The sequence below is a fragment of the Schistocerca gregaria genome, chromosome 11 (assembly GCF_023897955.1).
Source record: "Schistocerca gregaria isolate iqSchGreg1 chromosome 11, iqSchGreg1.2, whole genome shotgun sequence".
Taxonomy (NCBI): Eukaryota; Metazoa; Arthropoda; class Insecta; order Orthoptera; family Acrididae; genus Schistocerca; species Schistocerca gregaria.
In genome coordinates, this window is record NC_064930.1 from 37,359,616 (window position 1) to 37,374,371 (window position 14,756).

A 14,756-nucleotide genomic window follows, 5' to 3' on the forward strand; every position below is an offset into this window, starting at 1 on the left:
CTTTGAGAACAACTACTGGTGTTCCAGGAATCGATCAAAGAGTGGACAGTTTGAGACATTACTCCCATGGAGAAAAGTCTTCATGGTGCCCGTTATATTCAATCCCGATGCAATTTCTGTCTTTCATCAAAACTCTGAACGTCCACAGATTACAGGAAGCCTCCAGATATGCTTTGAGAACTACTACTGGTGTCCCAGTAATCGATCAAAGCGTAGACAGTTTGAGACATTACTCCCATGGAGAAAAGTCTTCATGGTGCCCGTTATATTCAATCCCGATGCAATTTCTGTCTTTCATCAAAACTCTGAACGTCCACACATTACAGGAAGCCTCCAGATGTGCTTCGGGAACTACTACTGGTGTTCCAAAAATCGATCAAAGAGTAGACAGTTTGAGACATTACTCTAATGGAGTAAAGTCCGCATGGTGCCCGTTATATTCAATCCCGATGCAATTTCTGTCCTTCATCAAAACTCTGAACGTCCACAGATTACAGGAAGCCTCCAGATGTGCTTCGGAAACTACTACTTGTGTTCCAGGAATCGATCAAAGCGTAGACAGTTTGAGACATTACTCCCATGGAGAAAAGTCTTCATGGTGCCCGTTATATTCAACCCCATTGCAATTTCTGTCTTTCATCAAAACTCTGAACGTCCACAGTTTACAGGAAGCCTCCAGATATGCTTTGGGAACAACTACTGCTGTCCCAGGAATCGATAGAAAGCGTAGACAGTTTGAGACATTACTCCCATGGAGAAAAGTCTTCATGGTGCCCGTTATATTCAACCCCGATGCAATTTCTGTCTTTCATCATAACTCTGAACGTCCACAGATTACAGGAAGCCTCCAGATATGCTTTGAGAACTACTACTGGTGTTCCAGGAATCGATCAAAGAGTAGACAGTTTGAGACATTAGTCCCATGGAGTAAAGTCTTCATGGTGCCCGTTATATTCAACCCCGATGCAATTTCTGTCTTTCATCAAAACTCTGAACGTCCACAGATTACAGGAAGCCTCCAGATGTGCTTTGGGAACTACTACTGGTGTTCCAGGAATCGATCAAAGGGTAGACAGTTTGAGACATTTCTCCCATGGAGAAAAGTCCGCATGGTGATCGTTATATTCAATCCCGATGCAATTTCTGTCTTTCATCAAAACTCTGAACGTCCACAGATTACAGGTAGCCTCCAGATGTGCTTTGGGAACTACTACTGGTGTTCCAGGAATCGATCAAAGAGTAGACAGTTTGAGACATTACTCCCATGGAGAAAAGTCTTCATGGTGCCCGTTATATTCAACCCCGATGCAATTTCTGTCTTTCATCAAAACTCTGAACGTCCTCAGAATACAGGAAGCCTCCAGATGTGCTTTGGGAACTACTACTGGTGTTCCAGGAATCGATCAAAGCGTAGACAGTTTGAGACATTACTCCCATGGCGAAAAGTCCGCATGGTGCCCGTTATAATCAATCCCGATGCAATTTCTGTCTTTCATCAAAACTCTGAACGTCCACAGATTACAGGAAGCCTCCAGATATGCTTTAGGAACTACTACTGGTGTCCCAGGAATCGATCAAACAGTAGACAGTTTGAGACATTACTCCCATGGAGAAAAGTCCGCATGGTGCCCCTTATATTCAATCCCGATTCAATTTCTGTCTTTCATCAAAACTCTGAACGTCCACAGATTACAGGAAGCCTCCAGATATGCTTTGAGAACTACTACTGGTGTCCCAGGAATCGATCAAAGAGTAGACAGTTTGAGACATTACTCCCATGGAGAAAAGCCTTCATGGTGCCCGTTATATTCAACCCCGATGCAATTTCTGTCTTTCATACAAACTCTGAACGTCCACAGATTACAGGAAGCTTACAGATATGCTTTGGGAACTACTACTGGTGTCCCAGGAATCGATCAAAGAGTAGACAGTTTGAGACATTACTCCCATGGAGAAAAGTCTTCATGGTTCCCGTTATATTCAACCCCGATGCAATTTCTGTCTTTCATACAAACTCTGAACGTCCACAGATTACAGGTAGCCTCCAGATGTGCTTTGGGAACTACTACTGGTGTTCCAGGAATCGATCAAAGAGTAGACAGTTTGAGACATTACTCCCATGGAGAAAAGTCTTCATGGTGCCCGTTATATTCAACCCCGATGCAATTTCTGTCTTTCATCAAAACTCTGAACGTCCTCAGAATACAGGAAGCCTCCAGATGTGCTTTGGGAACTACTACTGGTGTTCCAGGAATCGATCAAAGCGTAGACAGTTTGAGACATTACTCCCATGGCGAAAAGTCCGCATGGTGCCCGTTATAATCAATCCCGATGCAATTTCTGTCTTTCATCAAAACTCTGAACGTCCACAGATTACAGGAAGCCTCCAGATATGCTTTAGGAACTACTACTGGTGTCCCAGGAATCGATCAAACAGTAGACAGTTTGAGACATTACTCCCATGGAGAAAAGTCCGCATGGTGCCCCTTATATTCAATCCCGATTCAATTTCTGTCTTTCATCAAAACTCTGAACGTCCACAGATTACAGGAAGCCTCCAGATATGCTTTGAGAACTACTACTGGTGTCCCAGGAATCGATCAAAGAGTAGACAGTTTGAGACATTACTCCCATGGAGAAAAGCCTTCATGGTGCCCGTTATATTCAACCCCGATGCAATTTCTGTCTTTCATACAAACTCTGAACGTCCACAGATTACAGGAAGCTTCCAGATATGCTTTGGGAACTACTACTGGTGTCCCAGGAATCGATCAAAGAGTAGACAGTTTGAGACATTACTCCCATGGAGAAAAGTCTTCATGGTGCCCGTTATATTCAACCCCGATGCAATTTCTGTCTTTCATCAAAACTCTGAACGTCCTCAGAATACAGGAAGCCTCCAGATGTGCTTTGGGAACTACTACTGGTGTTCCAGGAATCGATCAAAGCGTAGACAGTTTCAGACATTACTCCCATGGCGAAAAGTCCGCATGGTGCCCGTTATATTCAACCCCGATGCAATTTCTGTCTTTCATCAAAACTCTGAACGTCCACAGATTACAGGAAGCCTCCAGATATGCTTTGGGAACTACTACTGGTGTCCCAGGAATCGATCAAAGAGTAGACAGTTTGAGACATTACTCCCATGGAGAAAAGTCTTCATGGTGCCCGTTATATTCAACCCCGATGCAATTTCTGTCTTTCATACAAACTCTGAACGTCCACAGATTACAGGAAGCTTCCAGATATGCTTTGAGAACTACTACTGGTGTCCCAGGAATCGATCAAAGAGTAGACAGTTTGAGACATTACTCCCATGGAGAAAAGCCTTCATGGTGCCCGTTATATTCAATCCCGATGCAACTTCTGTCTTTCATCAAAACTCTGAACGTCCACAGATTACAGGAAGCCTCCAGATATGCTTTGAGAACTATTACTGGTGTCCCAGGAATCGATCAAATAGTAGACAGTTTGAGACATTACTCCCATGGAGAAAAGTCTTCATGGTGCCCGTTATATTCAACCCCGATGCAATTTCTGTCTTTCATACAAACTCTGAACGTCCACAGATTACAGGAAGCCTCCAGATATGCTTTGAGAACTACTACTGGTGTTCCAGGAATCGATCAAAGAGTAGACAGTTTGAGACATTACTCCCATGGAGAAAAGTCTTCATGGTGCCCGTTATATTCAATCCCGATGCAATTTCTGTCTTTCATCAAAACTCGGAACGTCCACAGATTACAGGAAGCCTCCAGATATGCTTTGAGAACTACTACTGGTGTCCCAGGAATCGATCAAAGAGTAGACAGTTTGAGACATTACTCCCATGGAGAAAAGTCTTCATGGTACCCGTTATATTCAATCCCGATGCAATTTCTGTCTTTCATCAAAACTCTGAACGTCCACAGATTACAGGAAGCCTCCAGATGTGCTTTGGGAACTACTACTGGTGTCCCAGGAATCGATCAAAGAGTAGACAGTTTGAGACATTACTCCCATGGAGAAAAGTCTTCATGGTGCCCGTTATATTCATTCCCGATGCAATTTCTGTCTTTCATCAAAACTCTGAACGTCCACAGATTACAGGAAGCCTCCAGATGTGCTTCGTGAACTACTACTGGTGTTCCAAAAATCGATCAAAGAGTAGACAGTTTGAGACATTACTCTAATGTAGAAAAGGCCGCATGGTGCCCGTTATATTCAATCCCGATGCAGTTTCTGTCCTTCATCAAAACTCTGAACGTCCACAGATTACAGGAAGCCTCCAGATGTGCTTCGGAAACTACTACTGGTGTCCCAGGAATCGATCAAAGAGTAGACAGTTTGAGACATTACTCCCATGGAGAAAAGTCTTCATGGTGCCCGTTATATTCATTCCCGATGCAATTTCTGTCTTTCATCAAAACTCTGAACGTCCACAGATTACAGGAAGCCTCCAGATGTGCTTCGTGAACTACTACTGGTGTTCCAAAAATCGATCAAAGAGTAGACAGTTTGAGACATTACTCTAATGGAGAAAAGGCCGCATGGTGCCCGTTATATTCAATCCCGATGCAGTTTCTGTCCTTCATCAAAACTCTGAACGTCCACAGATTACAGGAAGCCTCCAGATGTTCTTCGGAAACTACTACTGGTGTTCCAGGAATCGATCAAAGAGTAGACAGTTTGAGACATTACTCCCATGGAGAAAAGTCCGCATGGTGACCGTTATATTCAATCCCGATGCAATTTCTGTCTTTCATCAAAACTCTGAACGTCCACAGATTACAGGAAGCCTCCAGATATGCTTTGGGAACTACTACTGGTGTCCCAGGAATCGATCAGAGAGTAGACAGTTTGAGACATTACTCCCATGGAGAAAAGTCTTCATGGTGCCCGTTATATTCAACCCCGATGCAATTTCTGTCTTTCATACAAACTCTGAACGTCCACAGATTACAGGAAGCTTCCAGATATGCTTTGAGAACTACTACTGGTGTCCCAGGAATCGATCAAAGAGTAGACAGTTTGAGACATTACTCCCATGGAGAAAAGTCTTCATGGTGCCCGTTATATTCAATCCCGATGCAATTTCTGTCTTTCATCAAAACTCTGAACGTCCACAGATTACAGGAAGCCTCCAGATATGCTTTGAGAACTACTACTGGTGTCCCAGGAATCGATCAAAGAGTAGACAGTTTGAGACATTACTCCCATGGAGAAAAGTCTTTATGGTGCCCGTTATATTCAACCCCGATGCAATTTCTGTCTTTCATACAAACTCTGAACGTCCACAGATTACAGGAAGCCTCCAGATATGCTTTGAGATCTACTACTGGTGTTCCAGGAATCGATCAAAGAGTGGACAGTTTGAGACATTACTCCAATGGAGAAAAGTATTCATGGTGCCCGTTATATTCAATCCCGATGCAATTTCTGTCTTTCATCAAAACTCTGAACGTCCACAGATTACAGGAAGCCTCCAGATATGCTTTGAGAACTACTACTGGTGTCCCAGGAATCGATCAAAGAGTAGACCGTTTGAGACATTACTCCCATGGAGAAAAGTCTTCATGGTGCCCGTTATATTCAATCCCGATGCAATTTCTGTCTTTCATGAAAACTCTGAACGTCCACAGATTACAGGAAGCCTCCAGATGTGCTTCGGGAACTACTACTGGTGTTCCAAAAATCGATCAAAGAGTAGACAGTTTGAGACATTACTCTAATGGAGAAAAGTCCGCATGGTGCCCGTTATATTCAATCCGGATGCAATTTCTGTCCTTCATCAAAACTCTGAACGTCCACAGATTACAGGAAGCCTCCAGATGTGCTTCGGAAACTACTACTTGTGTTCCAGGAATCGATCAAAGCGTAGACAGTTTGAGACATTACTCCCATGGAGAAAAGTCTTCATGGTGCCCGTTATATTCAACCCCAATTGCAATTTCTGTCTTTCATCAAAACTCTGAACGTCCACAGTTTACAGGAAGCCTCCAGATATGCTTTGGGAACTACTACTGCTGTCCCAGGAATCGATAGAAAGCGTAGACAGTTTGAGACATTACTCCCATGGAGAAAAGTCTTCATGGTGCCCGTTATATTCAACCCCGATGCAATTTCTGTCTTTCATCATAACTCTGAACGTCCACAGATTACAGGAAGCCTCCAGATATGCTTTGAGAACTACTACTGGTGTTCCAGGAATCGATCAAAGAGTAGACAGTTTGAGACATTACTCCCATGGAGAAAAGTCTTCATGGTGCCCGTTATATTCAACCCCGATGCAATTTCTGTCTTTCATCAAAACTCTGAACGTCCACAGATTACAGGAAGCCTCCAGATGTGCTTTGGGAACTACTACTGGGGTTCCAGGAATCGATCAAAGGGTAGACAGTTTGAGACATTTCTCCCATGGAGAAAAGTCCGCATGGTGATCGTTATATTCAATCCCGATGCAATTTCTGTCTTTCATCAAAACTCTGAACGTCCACAGATTACAGGAAGCCTTCAGATATGCTTTGAGAACTACTACTGGTGTCCCAGGAATCGATCAAAGAGTAGACAGTTTGAGACATTACTCCCATGGAGAAAAGTCTTCATGGTGCCCGTTATATTCAACCCCGATGCAATTTCTGTCTTTCATACAAACTCTGAACGTCCACAGATTACAGGAAGCCTCCAGATATGCTTTGAGAACTACTACTGGTGTTCCAGGAATCGATCAAAGAGTAGACAGTTTGAGACATTACTCCCATGGAGAAAAGTCTTCATGGTGCCCGTTATATTCAATCCCGATGCAATTTCTGTCTCTCATCAAAACTCTGAACGTCCACAGATTACAGGAAGCCTCCAGATATGCTTTGAGAACTTCTACTGGTGTCCCAGGAATCGATCAAAGAGTAGACAGTTTGAGACATTACTCCCATGGAGAAAAGTCTTCATGGTACCCGTTATATTCAATCCCGATGCAATTTCTGTCTTTCATCAAAACTCTGAACGTCCACAGATTACAGGAAGCCTCCAGATGTGCTTTGGGAACTACTACTGGTGTCCCAGGAATCGATCAAAGAGTAGACAGTTTGAGACATTACTCCCATGGAGAAAAGTCTTCATGGTGCCCGTTATATTCATTCCCGATGCAATTTCTCTCTTTCATCTAAACTCTGAACGTCCACAGTTTACAGGAAGCCTCCAGATGTGCTTCGTGAACTACTACTGGTGTTCCAAAAATCGATCAAAGAGTAGACAGTTTGAGACATTACTCTAATGGAGAAAAGGCCGCATGGTGCCCGTTATATTCAATCCCGATGCAGTTTCTGTCCTACATCAATACTCTGAACGTCCACAGATTACAGGAAGCCTCCAGATGTGCTTCGGAAACTACTACAGGTGTCCCAGGAATCGATCAAAGAGTAGACAGTTTGAGACATTACTCCCATGGAGAAAAGTCTTCATTGTGCCCGTTATATTCATTCCCGATGCAATTTCTGTCTTTCATCAAATCTCTGAACGTCCACAGATTACAGGAAGCCTCCAGATGTGTTCGTGAACTACTACTGGTGTTCCAAAAATCGATCAAAGAGTAGACAGTTTGAGACATTACTCTAATGGAGAAAAGGCCGCATGGTGCCCGTTATATTCAATCCCGATGCAGTTTCTGTCCTTCATCAAAACTCTGAACGTCCACAGATTACAGGAAGCCTCCAGATGAGCTTCGGAAACTACTACTGGTGTTCCAGGAATCGATCAAAGAGTAGACAGTTTGAGACATTACTCCCATGGAGAAAAGTCCGCATGGTGACCGTTATATTCAATCCCGATGCAATTTCTGTCTTTCATCAAAACTCCGAACGTCCACAGATTACAGGAAGCCTCCAGATATGCTTTGGGAACTACTACTGGTGTCCCAGGAATCGATCAAAGAGTAGACAGTTTGAGACATTACTCCCATGGAGAAAAGTCTTCATGGTGCCCGTTATATTCAACCCCGATGCAATTTCTGTCTTTCATACAAACTCCGAACGTCCACAGATTACAGGAAGCTTCCAGATATGCTTTGAGAACTACTACTGGTGTCCCAGGAATCGATCAAAGACTAGACAGTTTGAGACATTACTCCCATGGAGAAAAGTCTTCATGGTGCCCGTTATATTCAATCCCGATGCAATTTCTGTCTTTCATCAAAACTCTGAACGTCCACAGATTACAGGAAGCCTCCAGATATGCTTTGAGAACTACTACTGGTGTCCCAGGAATCGATCAAAGAGTAGACAGTTTGAGACATTACTCCCATGGAGAAACGTCTTCATGGTGCCCGTTATATTCAACCCCAATGCAATTTCTGTCTTTCATACAAACTCTGAACGTCCACAGATTACAGGAAGCCTCCAGATATGCTTTGAGAACTACTACTGGTGTTCCAGGAATCGATCAATGAGTGGACAGTTTGAGACATTACTCCCATGGAGAAAAGTCTTCATGGTGCCCTTTATATTCAATCCCGATGCAATTTCTGTCTTTCATCAAAACTCTGAACGTCCACAGATTACAGGAAGCCTACAGATATGCTTTGAGAACTACTACTGGTGTCCCAGGAATCGATCAAAGAGTAGACAGTTTGAGACATTACTCCCATGGAGAAAAGTCTTCATGGTGCCCGTTATATTCAATCCCGATTCAATTTCTGTCTTTCATCAAAACTCTGAACGTCCACAGATTACAGAAAGCCTCCAGATGTGCTTCGGGAACTACTACTGGTGTTCCAAAAATCGATCAAAGAGTAGACAGTTTGAGACATTACTCTAATGGAGAAAAGTCCGCATGGTGCCCGTTATATTCAATCCCGATGCAATTTCTGTCCTTCATAAAAACTCTGAACGTCCACAGATTACATTAAGCCTCCAGATGTGCTTCGGAAACTACTACTTGTGTTCCAGGAATCGATCAAAGCGTAGACAGTTTGAGACATTACTCCCATGGAGAAAAGTCTTCATGGTGCCCGTTATATTCAACCCCGATGCAATTTCTGTCTTTCATCAAAACTCTGAACGTACTCAGATTACAGGAAGCCTCCAGATGTGCTTTGGGAACTACTACTGGTGTTCCAGGAATCGATCAAAGCGTAGACAGTTTGAGACATTACTCCCATGGCGAAAAGTCCGCATGGTGCCCGTTATAATCAATCCCGATGCAATTTCTGTCTTTCATCAAAACTCTGAACGTCCACAGATTACAGGAAGCCTCCAGATATGCTTTAGGAACTACTACTGGTGTCCCAGGAATCGATCAAACAGTAGACAGTTTGAGACATTACTCCCATGGAGAAAAGTCCGCATGGTGCCCCTTATACTCAATCCCGATGCAATTTCTGTCTTTCATCAATACTCTGAACGTCCACAGATTACAGGATGCCTCCAGATATGCTTTGGGAACTACTACTGGTGTCCCAGGAATCGATCAAAGAGTAGACAGTTTGAGACATTACTCCCATGGAGAAAAGTCTTCATGGTGCCCGTTATATTCAACCCCGATGCAATTTCTGTCTTTCATCAAAACTCTGAACGTCCACAGATTACAGGAAGCCTCCAGATGTGCTTTGGGAACTACTACTGGTGTTCCAGGAATCGATCGAAGAGTAGACAGTTTGAGACATTACTCCCATGGAGAAAAGTCTTCATGGTGTCCTTTATATTCAACCCCGATGCAATTTCAGTCTTTCATCAAAACTCTGAACGTCCACAGATTACAGGAAGCCTCCAGATATGCTTTGGGAACTACTAGTGGTGTTCCAGGAATCGATCAAAGAGTAGACAGTTTGAGACATTACTCCCATGGAGAAAAGTCTTCATGGTGCCCGTTATATTCAACCCCGATGCAATTTCTGTCTTTCATACCAACTCTGAACGTCCACAGATTACAGGAAGCCTCCAGATATGCTTTGGGAACTACTACTGCTGTCCCAGGAATCGATAGAAAGCGTAGACAGTTTGAGACATTACTCCCATGGAGAAAAGTCTTCATGGTGCCCGTTATATTCAACCCCGATGCAATTTCTGTCTTTCATCATAACTCTGAACGTCCACAGATTACAGGAAGCCTCCAGATATGCTTTGAGAACTACTACTGGTGTTCCAGGAATCGATCAAAGAGTAAACAGTTTGAGACATTACTCCCATGGAGAAAAGTCTTCATGGTGCACGTTATATTCAACCCCGATGCAATTTCTGTCTTTCATCAAAACTCTGAACGTCCACAGATTACAGGATGCTTCCAGATGTGCTTTGGGAACTACTACTGGTGTTCCAGGAATCGATCAAAGAGTAGACAGTTTGAGACATTACTCCCATGGAGAAAAGTCTTCATGGTGCCCGTTATATTCAATCCCGATGCAATTTCTGTCTCTCATCAAAACTCTGAACGTCCACAGATTACAGGAAGCCTCCAGATATGCTTTGAGAACTTCTACTGGTGTCCCAGGAATCGATCAAAGAGTAGACAGTTTGAGACATTACTCCCATGGAGAAAAGTCTTCATGGTACCCGTTATATTCAATCCCGATGCAATTTCTGTATTTCATCAAAACTCTGAACGTCCACAGATTACAGGAAGCCTCCAGATGTGCTTTGGGAACTACTACTGGTGTCCCAGGAATCGATCAAAGAGTAGACAGTTTGAGACATTACTCCCATGGAGAAAAGTCTTCATGGTGCCCGTTATATTCATTCCCGATGCAATTTCTCTCTTTCATCAAAACTCTGAACGTCCACAGTTTACAGGAAGCCTCCAGATGTGCTTCGTGAACTACTACTGGTGTTCCAAAAATCGATCAAAGAGTAGACAGTTTGAGACATTACTCTAATGGAGAAAAGGCCGCATGGTGCCCGTTATATTCAATCCCGATGCAGTTTCTGTCCTACATCAATACTCTGAACGTCCACAGATTACAGGAAGCCTCCAGATGTGCTTCGGAAACTACTACAGGTGTCCCAGGAATCGATCAAAGAGTAGACAGTTTGAGACATTACTCCCATGGAGAAAAGTCTTCATTGTGCCCGTTATATTCATTCCCGATGCAATTTCTGTCTTTCATCAAATCTCTGAACGTCCACAGATTACAGGAAGCCTCCAGATGTGTTCGTGAACTACTACTGGTGTTCCAAAAATCGATCAAAGAGTAGACAGTTTGAGACATTACTCTAATGGAGAAAAGGCCGCATGGTGCCCGTTATATTCAATCCCGATGCAGTTTCTGTCCTTCATCAAAGCTCTGAACGTCCACAGATTACAGGAAGCCTCCAGATGAGCTTCGGAAACTACTACTGGTGTTCCAGGAATCGATCAAAGAGTAGACAGTTTGAGACATTACTCCCATGGAGAAAAGTCCGCATGGTGACCGTTATATTCAATCCCGATGCAATTTCTGTCTTTCATCAAAACTCTGAACGTCCACAGATTACAGGAAGCCTCCAGATATGCTTTGGGAACTACTACTGGTGTCCCAGGAATCGATCAAAGAGTAGACAGTTTGAGACATTACTCCCATGGAGAAAAGTCTTCATGGTGCCCGTTATATTCAACCCCGATGCAATTTCTGTCTTTCATACAAACTCCGAACGTCCACAGATTACAGGAAGCTTCCAGATATGCTTTGAGAACTACTACTGGTGTCCCAGGAATCGATCAAAGACTAGACAGTTTGAGACATTACTCCCATGGAGAAAAGTCTTCATGGTGCCCGTTATATTCAATCCCGATGCAATTTCTGTCTTTCATCAAAACTCTGAACGTCCACAGATTACAGGAAGCCTCCAGATATGCTTTGAGAACTACTACTGGTGTCCCAGGAATCGATCAAAGAGTAGACAGTTTGAGACATTACTCCCATGGAGAAACGTCTTCATGGTGCCCGTTATATTCAACCCCAATGCAATTTCTGTCTTTCATACAAACTCTGAACGTCCACAGATTACAGGAAGCCTCCAGATATGCTTTGAGAACTACTACTGGTGTTCCAGGAATCGATCAATGAGTGGACAGTTTGAGACATTACTCCCATGGAGAAAAGTCTTCATGGTGCCCTTTATATTCAATCCCGATGCAATTTCTGTCTTTCATCAAAACTCTGAACGTCCACAGATTACAGGAAGCCTACAGATATGCTTTGAGAACTACTACTGGTGTCCCAGGAATCGATCAAAGAGTAGACAGTTTGAGACATTACTCCCATGGAGAAAAGTCTTCATGGTGCCCGTTATATTCAATCCCGATTCAATTTCTGTCTTTCATCAAAACTCTGAACGTCCACAGATTACAGAAAGCCTCCAGATGTGCTTCGGGAACTACTACTGGTGTTCCAAAAATCGATCAAAGAGTAGACAGTTTGAGACATTACTCTAATGGAGAAAAGTCCGCATGGTGCCCGTTATATTCAATCCCGATGCAATTTCTGTCCTTCATAAAAACTCTGAACGTCCACAGATTACATTAAGCCTCCAGATGTGCTTCGGAAACTACTACTTGTGTTCCAGGAATCGATCAAAGCGTAGACAGTTTGAGACATTACTCCCATGGAGAAAAGTCTTCATGGTGCCCGTTATATTCAACCCCGATGCAATTTCTGTCTTTCATCAAAACTCTGAACGTACTCAGATTACAGGAAGCCTCCAGATGTGCTTTGGGAACTACTACTGGTGTTCCAGGAATCGATCAAAGCGTAGACAGTTTGAGACATTACTCCCATGGCGAAAAGTCCGCATGGTGCCCGTTATAATCAATCCCGATGCAATTTCTGTCTTTCATCAAAACTCTGAACGTCCACAGATTACAGGAAGCCTCCAGATATGCTTTAGGAACTACTACTGGTGTCCCAGGAATCGATCAAACAGTAGACAGTTTGAGACATTACTCCCATGGAGAAAAGTCCGCATGGTGCCCCTTATACTCAATCCCGATGCAATTTCTGTCTTTCATCAATACTCTGAACGTCCACAGATTACAGGATGCCTCCAGATATGCTTTGGGAACTACTACTGGTGTCCCAGGAATCGATCAAAGAGTAGACAGTTTGAGACATTACTCCCATGGAGAAAAGTCTTCATGGTGCCCGTTATATTCAACCCCGATGCAATTTCTGTCTTTCATCAAAACTCTGAACGTCCACAGATTACAGGAAGCCTCCAGATGTGCTTTGGGAACTACTACTGGTGTTCCAGGAATCGATCGAAGAGTAGACAGTTTGAGACATTACTCCCATGGAGAAAAGTCTTCATGGTGTCCTTTATATTCAACCCCGATGCAATTTCAGTCTTTCATCAAAACTCTGAACGTCCACAGATTACAGGAAGCCTCCAGATATGCTTTGGGAACTACTACTGGTGTTCCAGGAATCGATCAAAGAGTAGACAGTTTGAGACATTACTCCCATGGAGAAAAGTCTTCATGGTGCCCGTTATATTCAACCCCGATGCAATTTCTGCCTTTCATACCAACTCTGAACGTCCACAGATTACAGGAAGCCTCCAGATATGCTTTGGGAACTACTACTGCTGTCCCAGGAATCGATAGAAAGCGTAGACAGTTTGAGACATTACTCCCATGGAGAAAAGTCTTCATGGTGCCCGTTATATTCAACCCCGATGCAATTTCTGTCTTTCATCATAACTCTGAACGTCCACAGATTACAGGAAGCCTCGAGATATGCTTTGAGAACTACTACTGGTGTTCCAGGAATCGATCAAAGAGTAGACAGTTTGAGACATTACTCCCATGGAGAAAAGTCTTCATGGTGCACGTTATATTCAACCCCGATGCAATTTCTGTCTTTCATCAAAACTCTGAACGTCCACAGATTACAGGATGCTTCCAGATGTGCTTTGGGAACTACTACTGGTGTTCCAGGAATCGATCAAAGAGTAGACAGTTTGAGACATTACTCCCATGGAGAAAAGTCTTCATGGTGCCCGTTATATTCAACCCCGATGCAATTTCTGTCTTTCATACAAACTCTGAACTTCCACAGATTACAGGAAGCCTCCAGATATGATTTGGGAACTACTACTGGTGTCCCAGGAATCGATCAAAGAGTAGACAGTTTGAGACATTACTCCCATGGAGAAACGTCTTCATGGCGCCCGTTATATTCAACCCCGATGCAATTTCTGTCTTTCATACAAACTCTGAACGTCCACAGATTACAGGAAGCCTCCAGATATGCTTTGAGAACTACTACTGGTGTTCCAGGAATCGATCAAAGAGTAGACAGTTTGAGACATTACTCCCACGGAGAAAAGTCTTCATGGTGCCCGTTATATTCAATCCCGATGCAATTTCTGTCTTTCATCAAAACTCTGAATGTCCACAGATTACAGGAAGCCTCCAGATGTGCTTCGGGAACTACTACTGGTGTTCCAGGAATCGATCAAAGAGTAGACAGTTTGAGACATTACTCTAATGGAGAAGAGTCCGCATGGTGCCCGTTATATTCAATTCCGATGCAATTTCTGTCTTTCATCAAAACTCTGAACGTCCACAGATTACAGGAAGCCTCCAGATATGCTTTGGGAACTACTACTGGTGTCCCAGGAATCGATCAAAGAGTAGACAGTTTGAGACATTACTCCCATGGAGAAAAGTCTTCATGGTGCCCGTTATATTAAACCCCGATGCAATTTCTGTCTTTCATCAAAACTCTGAACGTCCACAGATTACAGGAAGCCTCCAGATGTGCTTCGTGAACTACTACTGGTGTTCCAAAAATCGATCAAAGAGTAGAC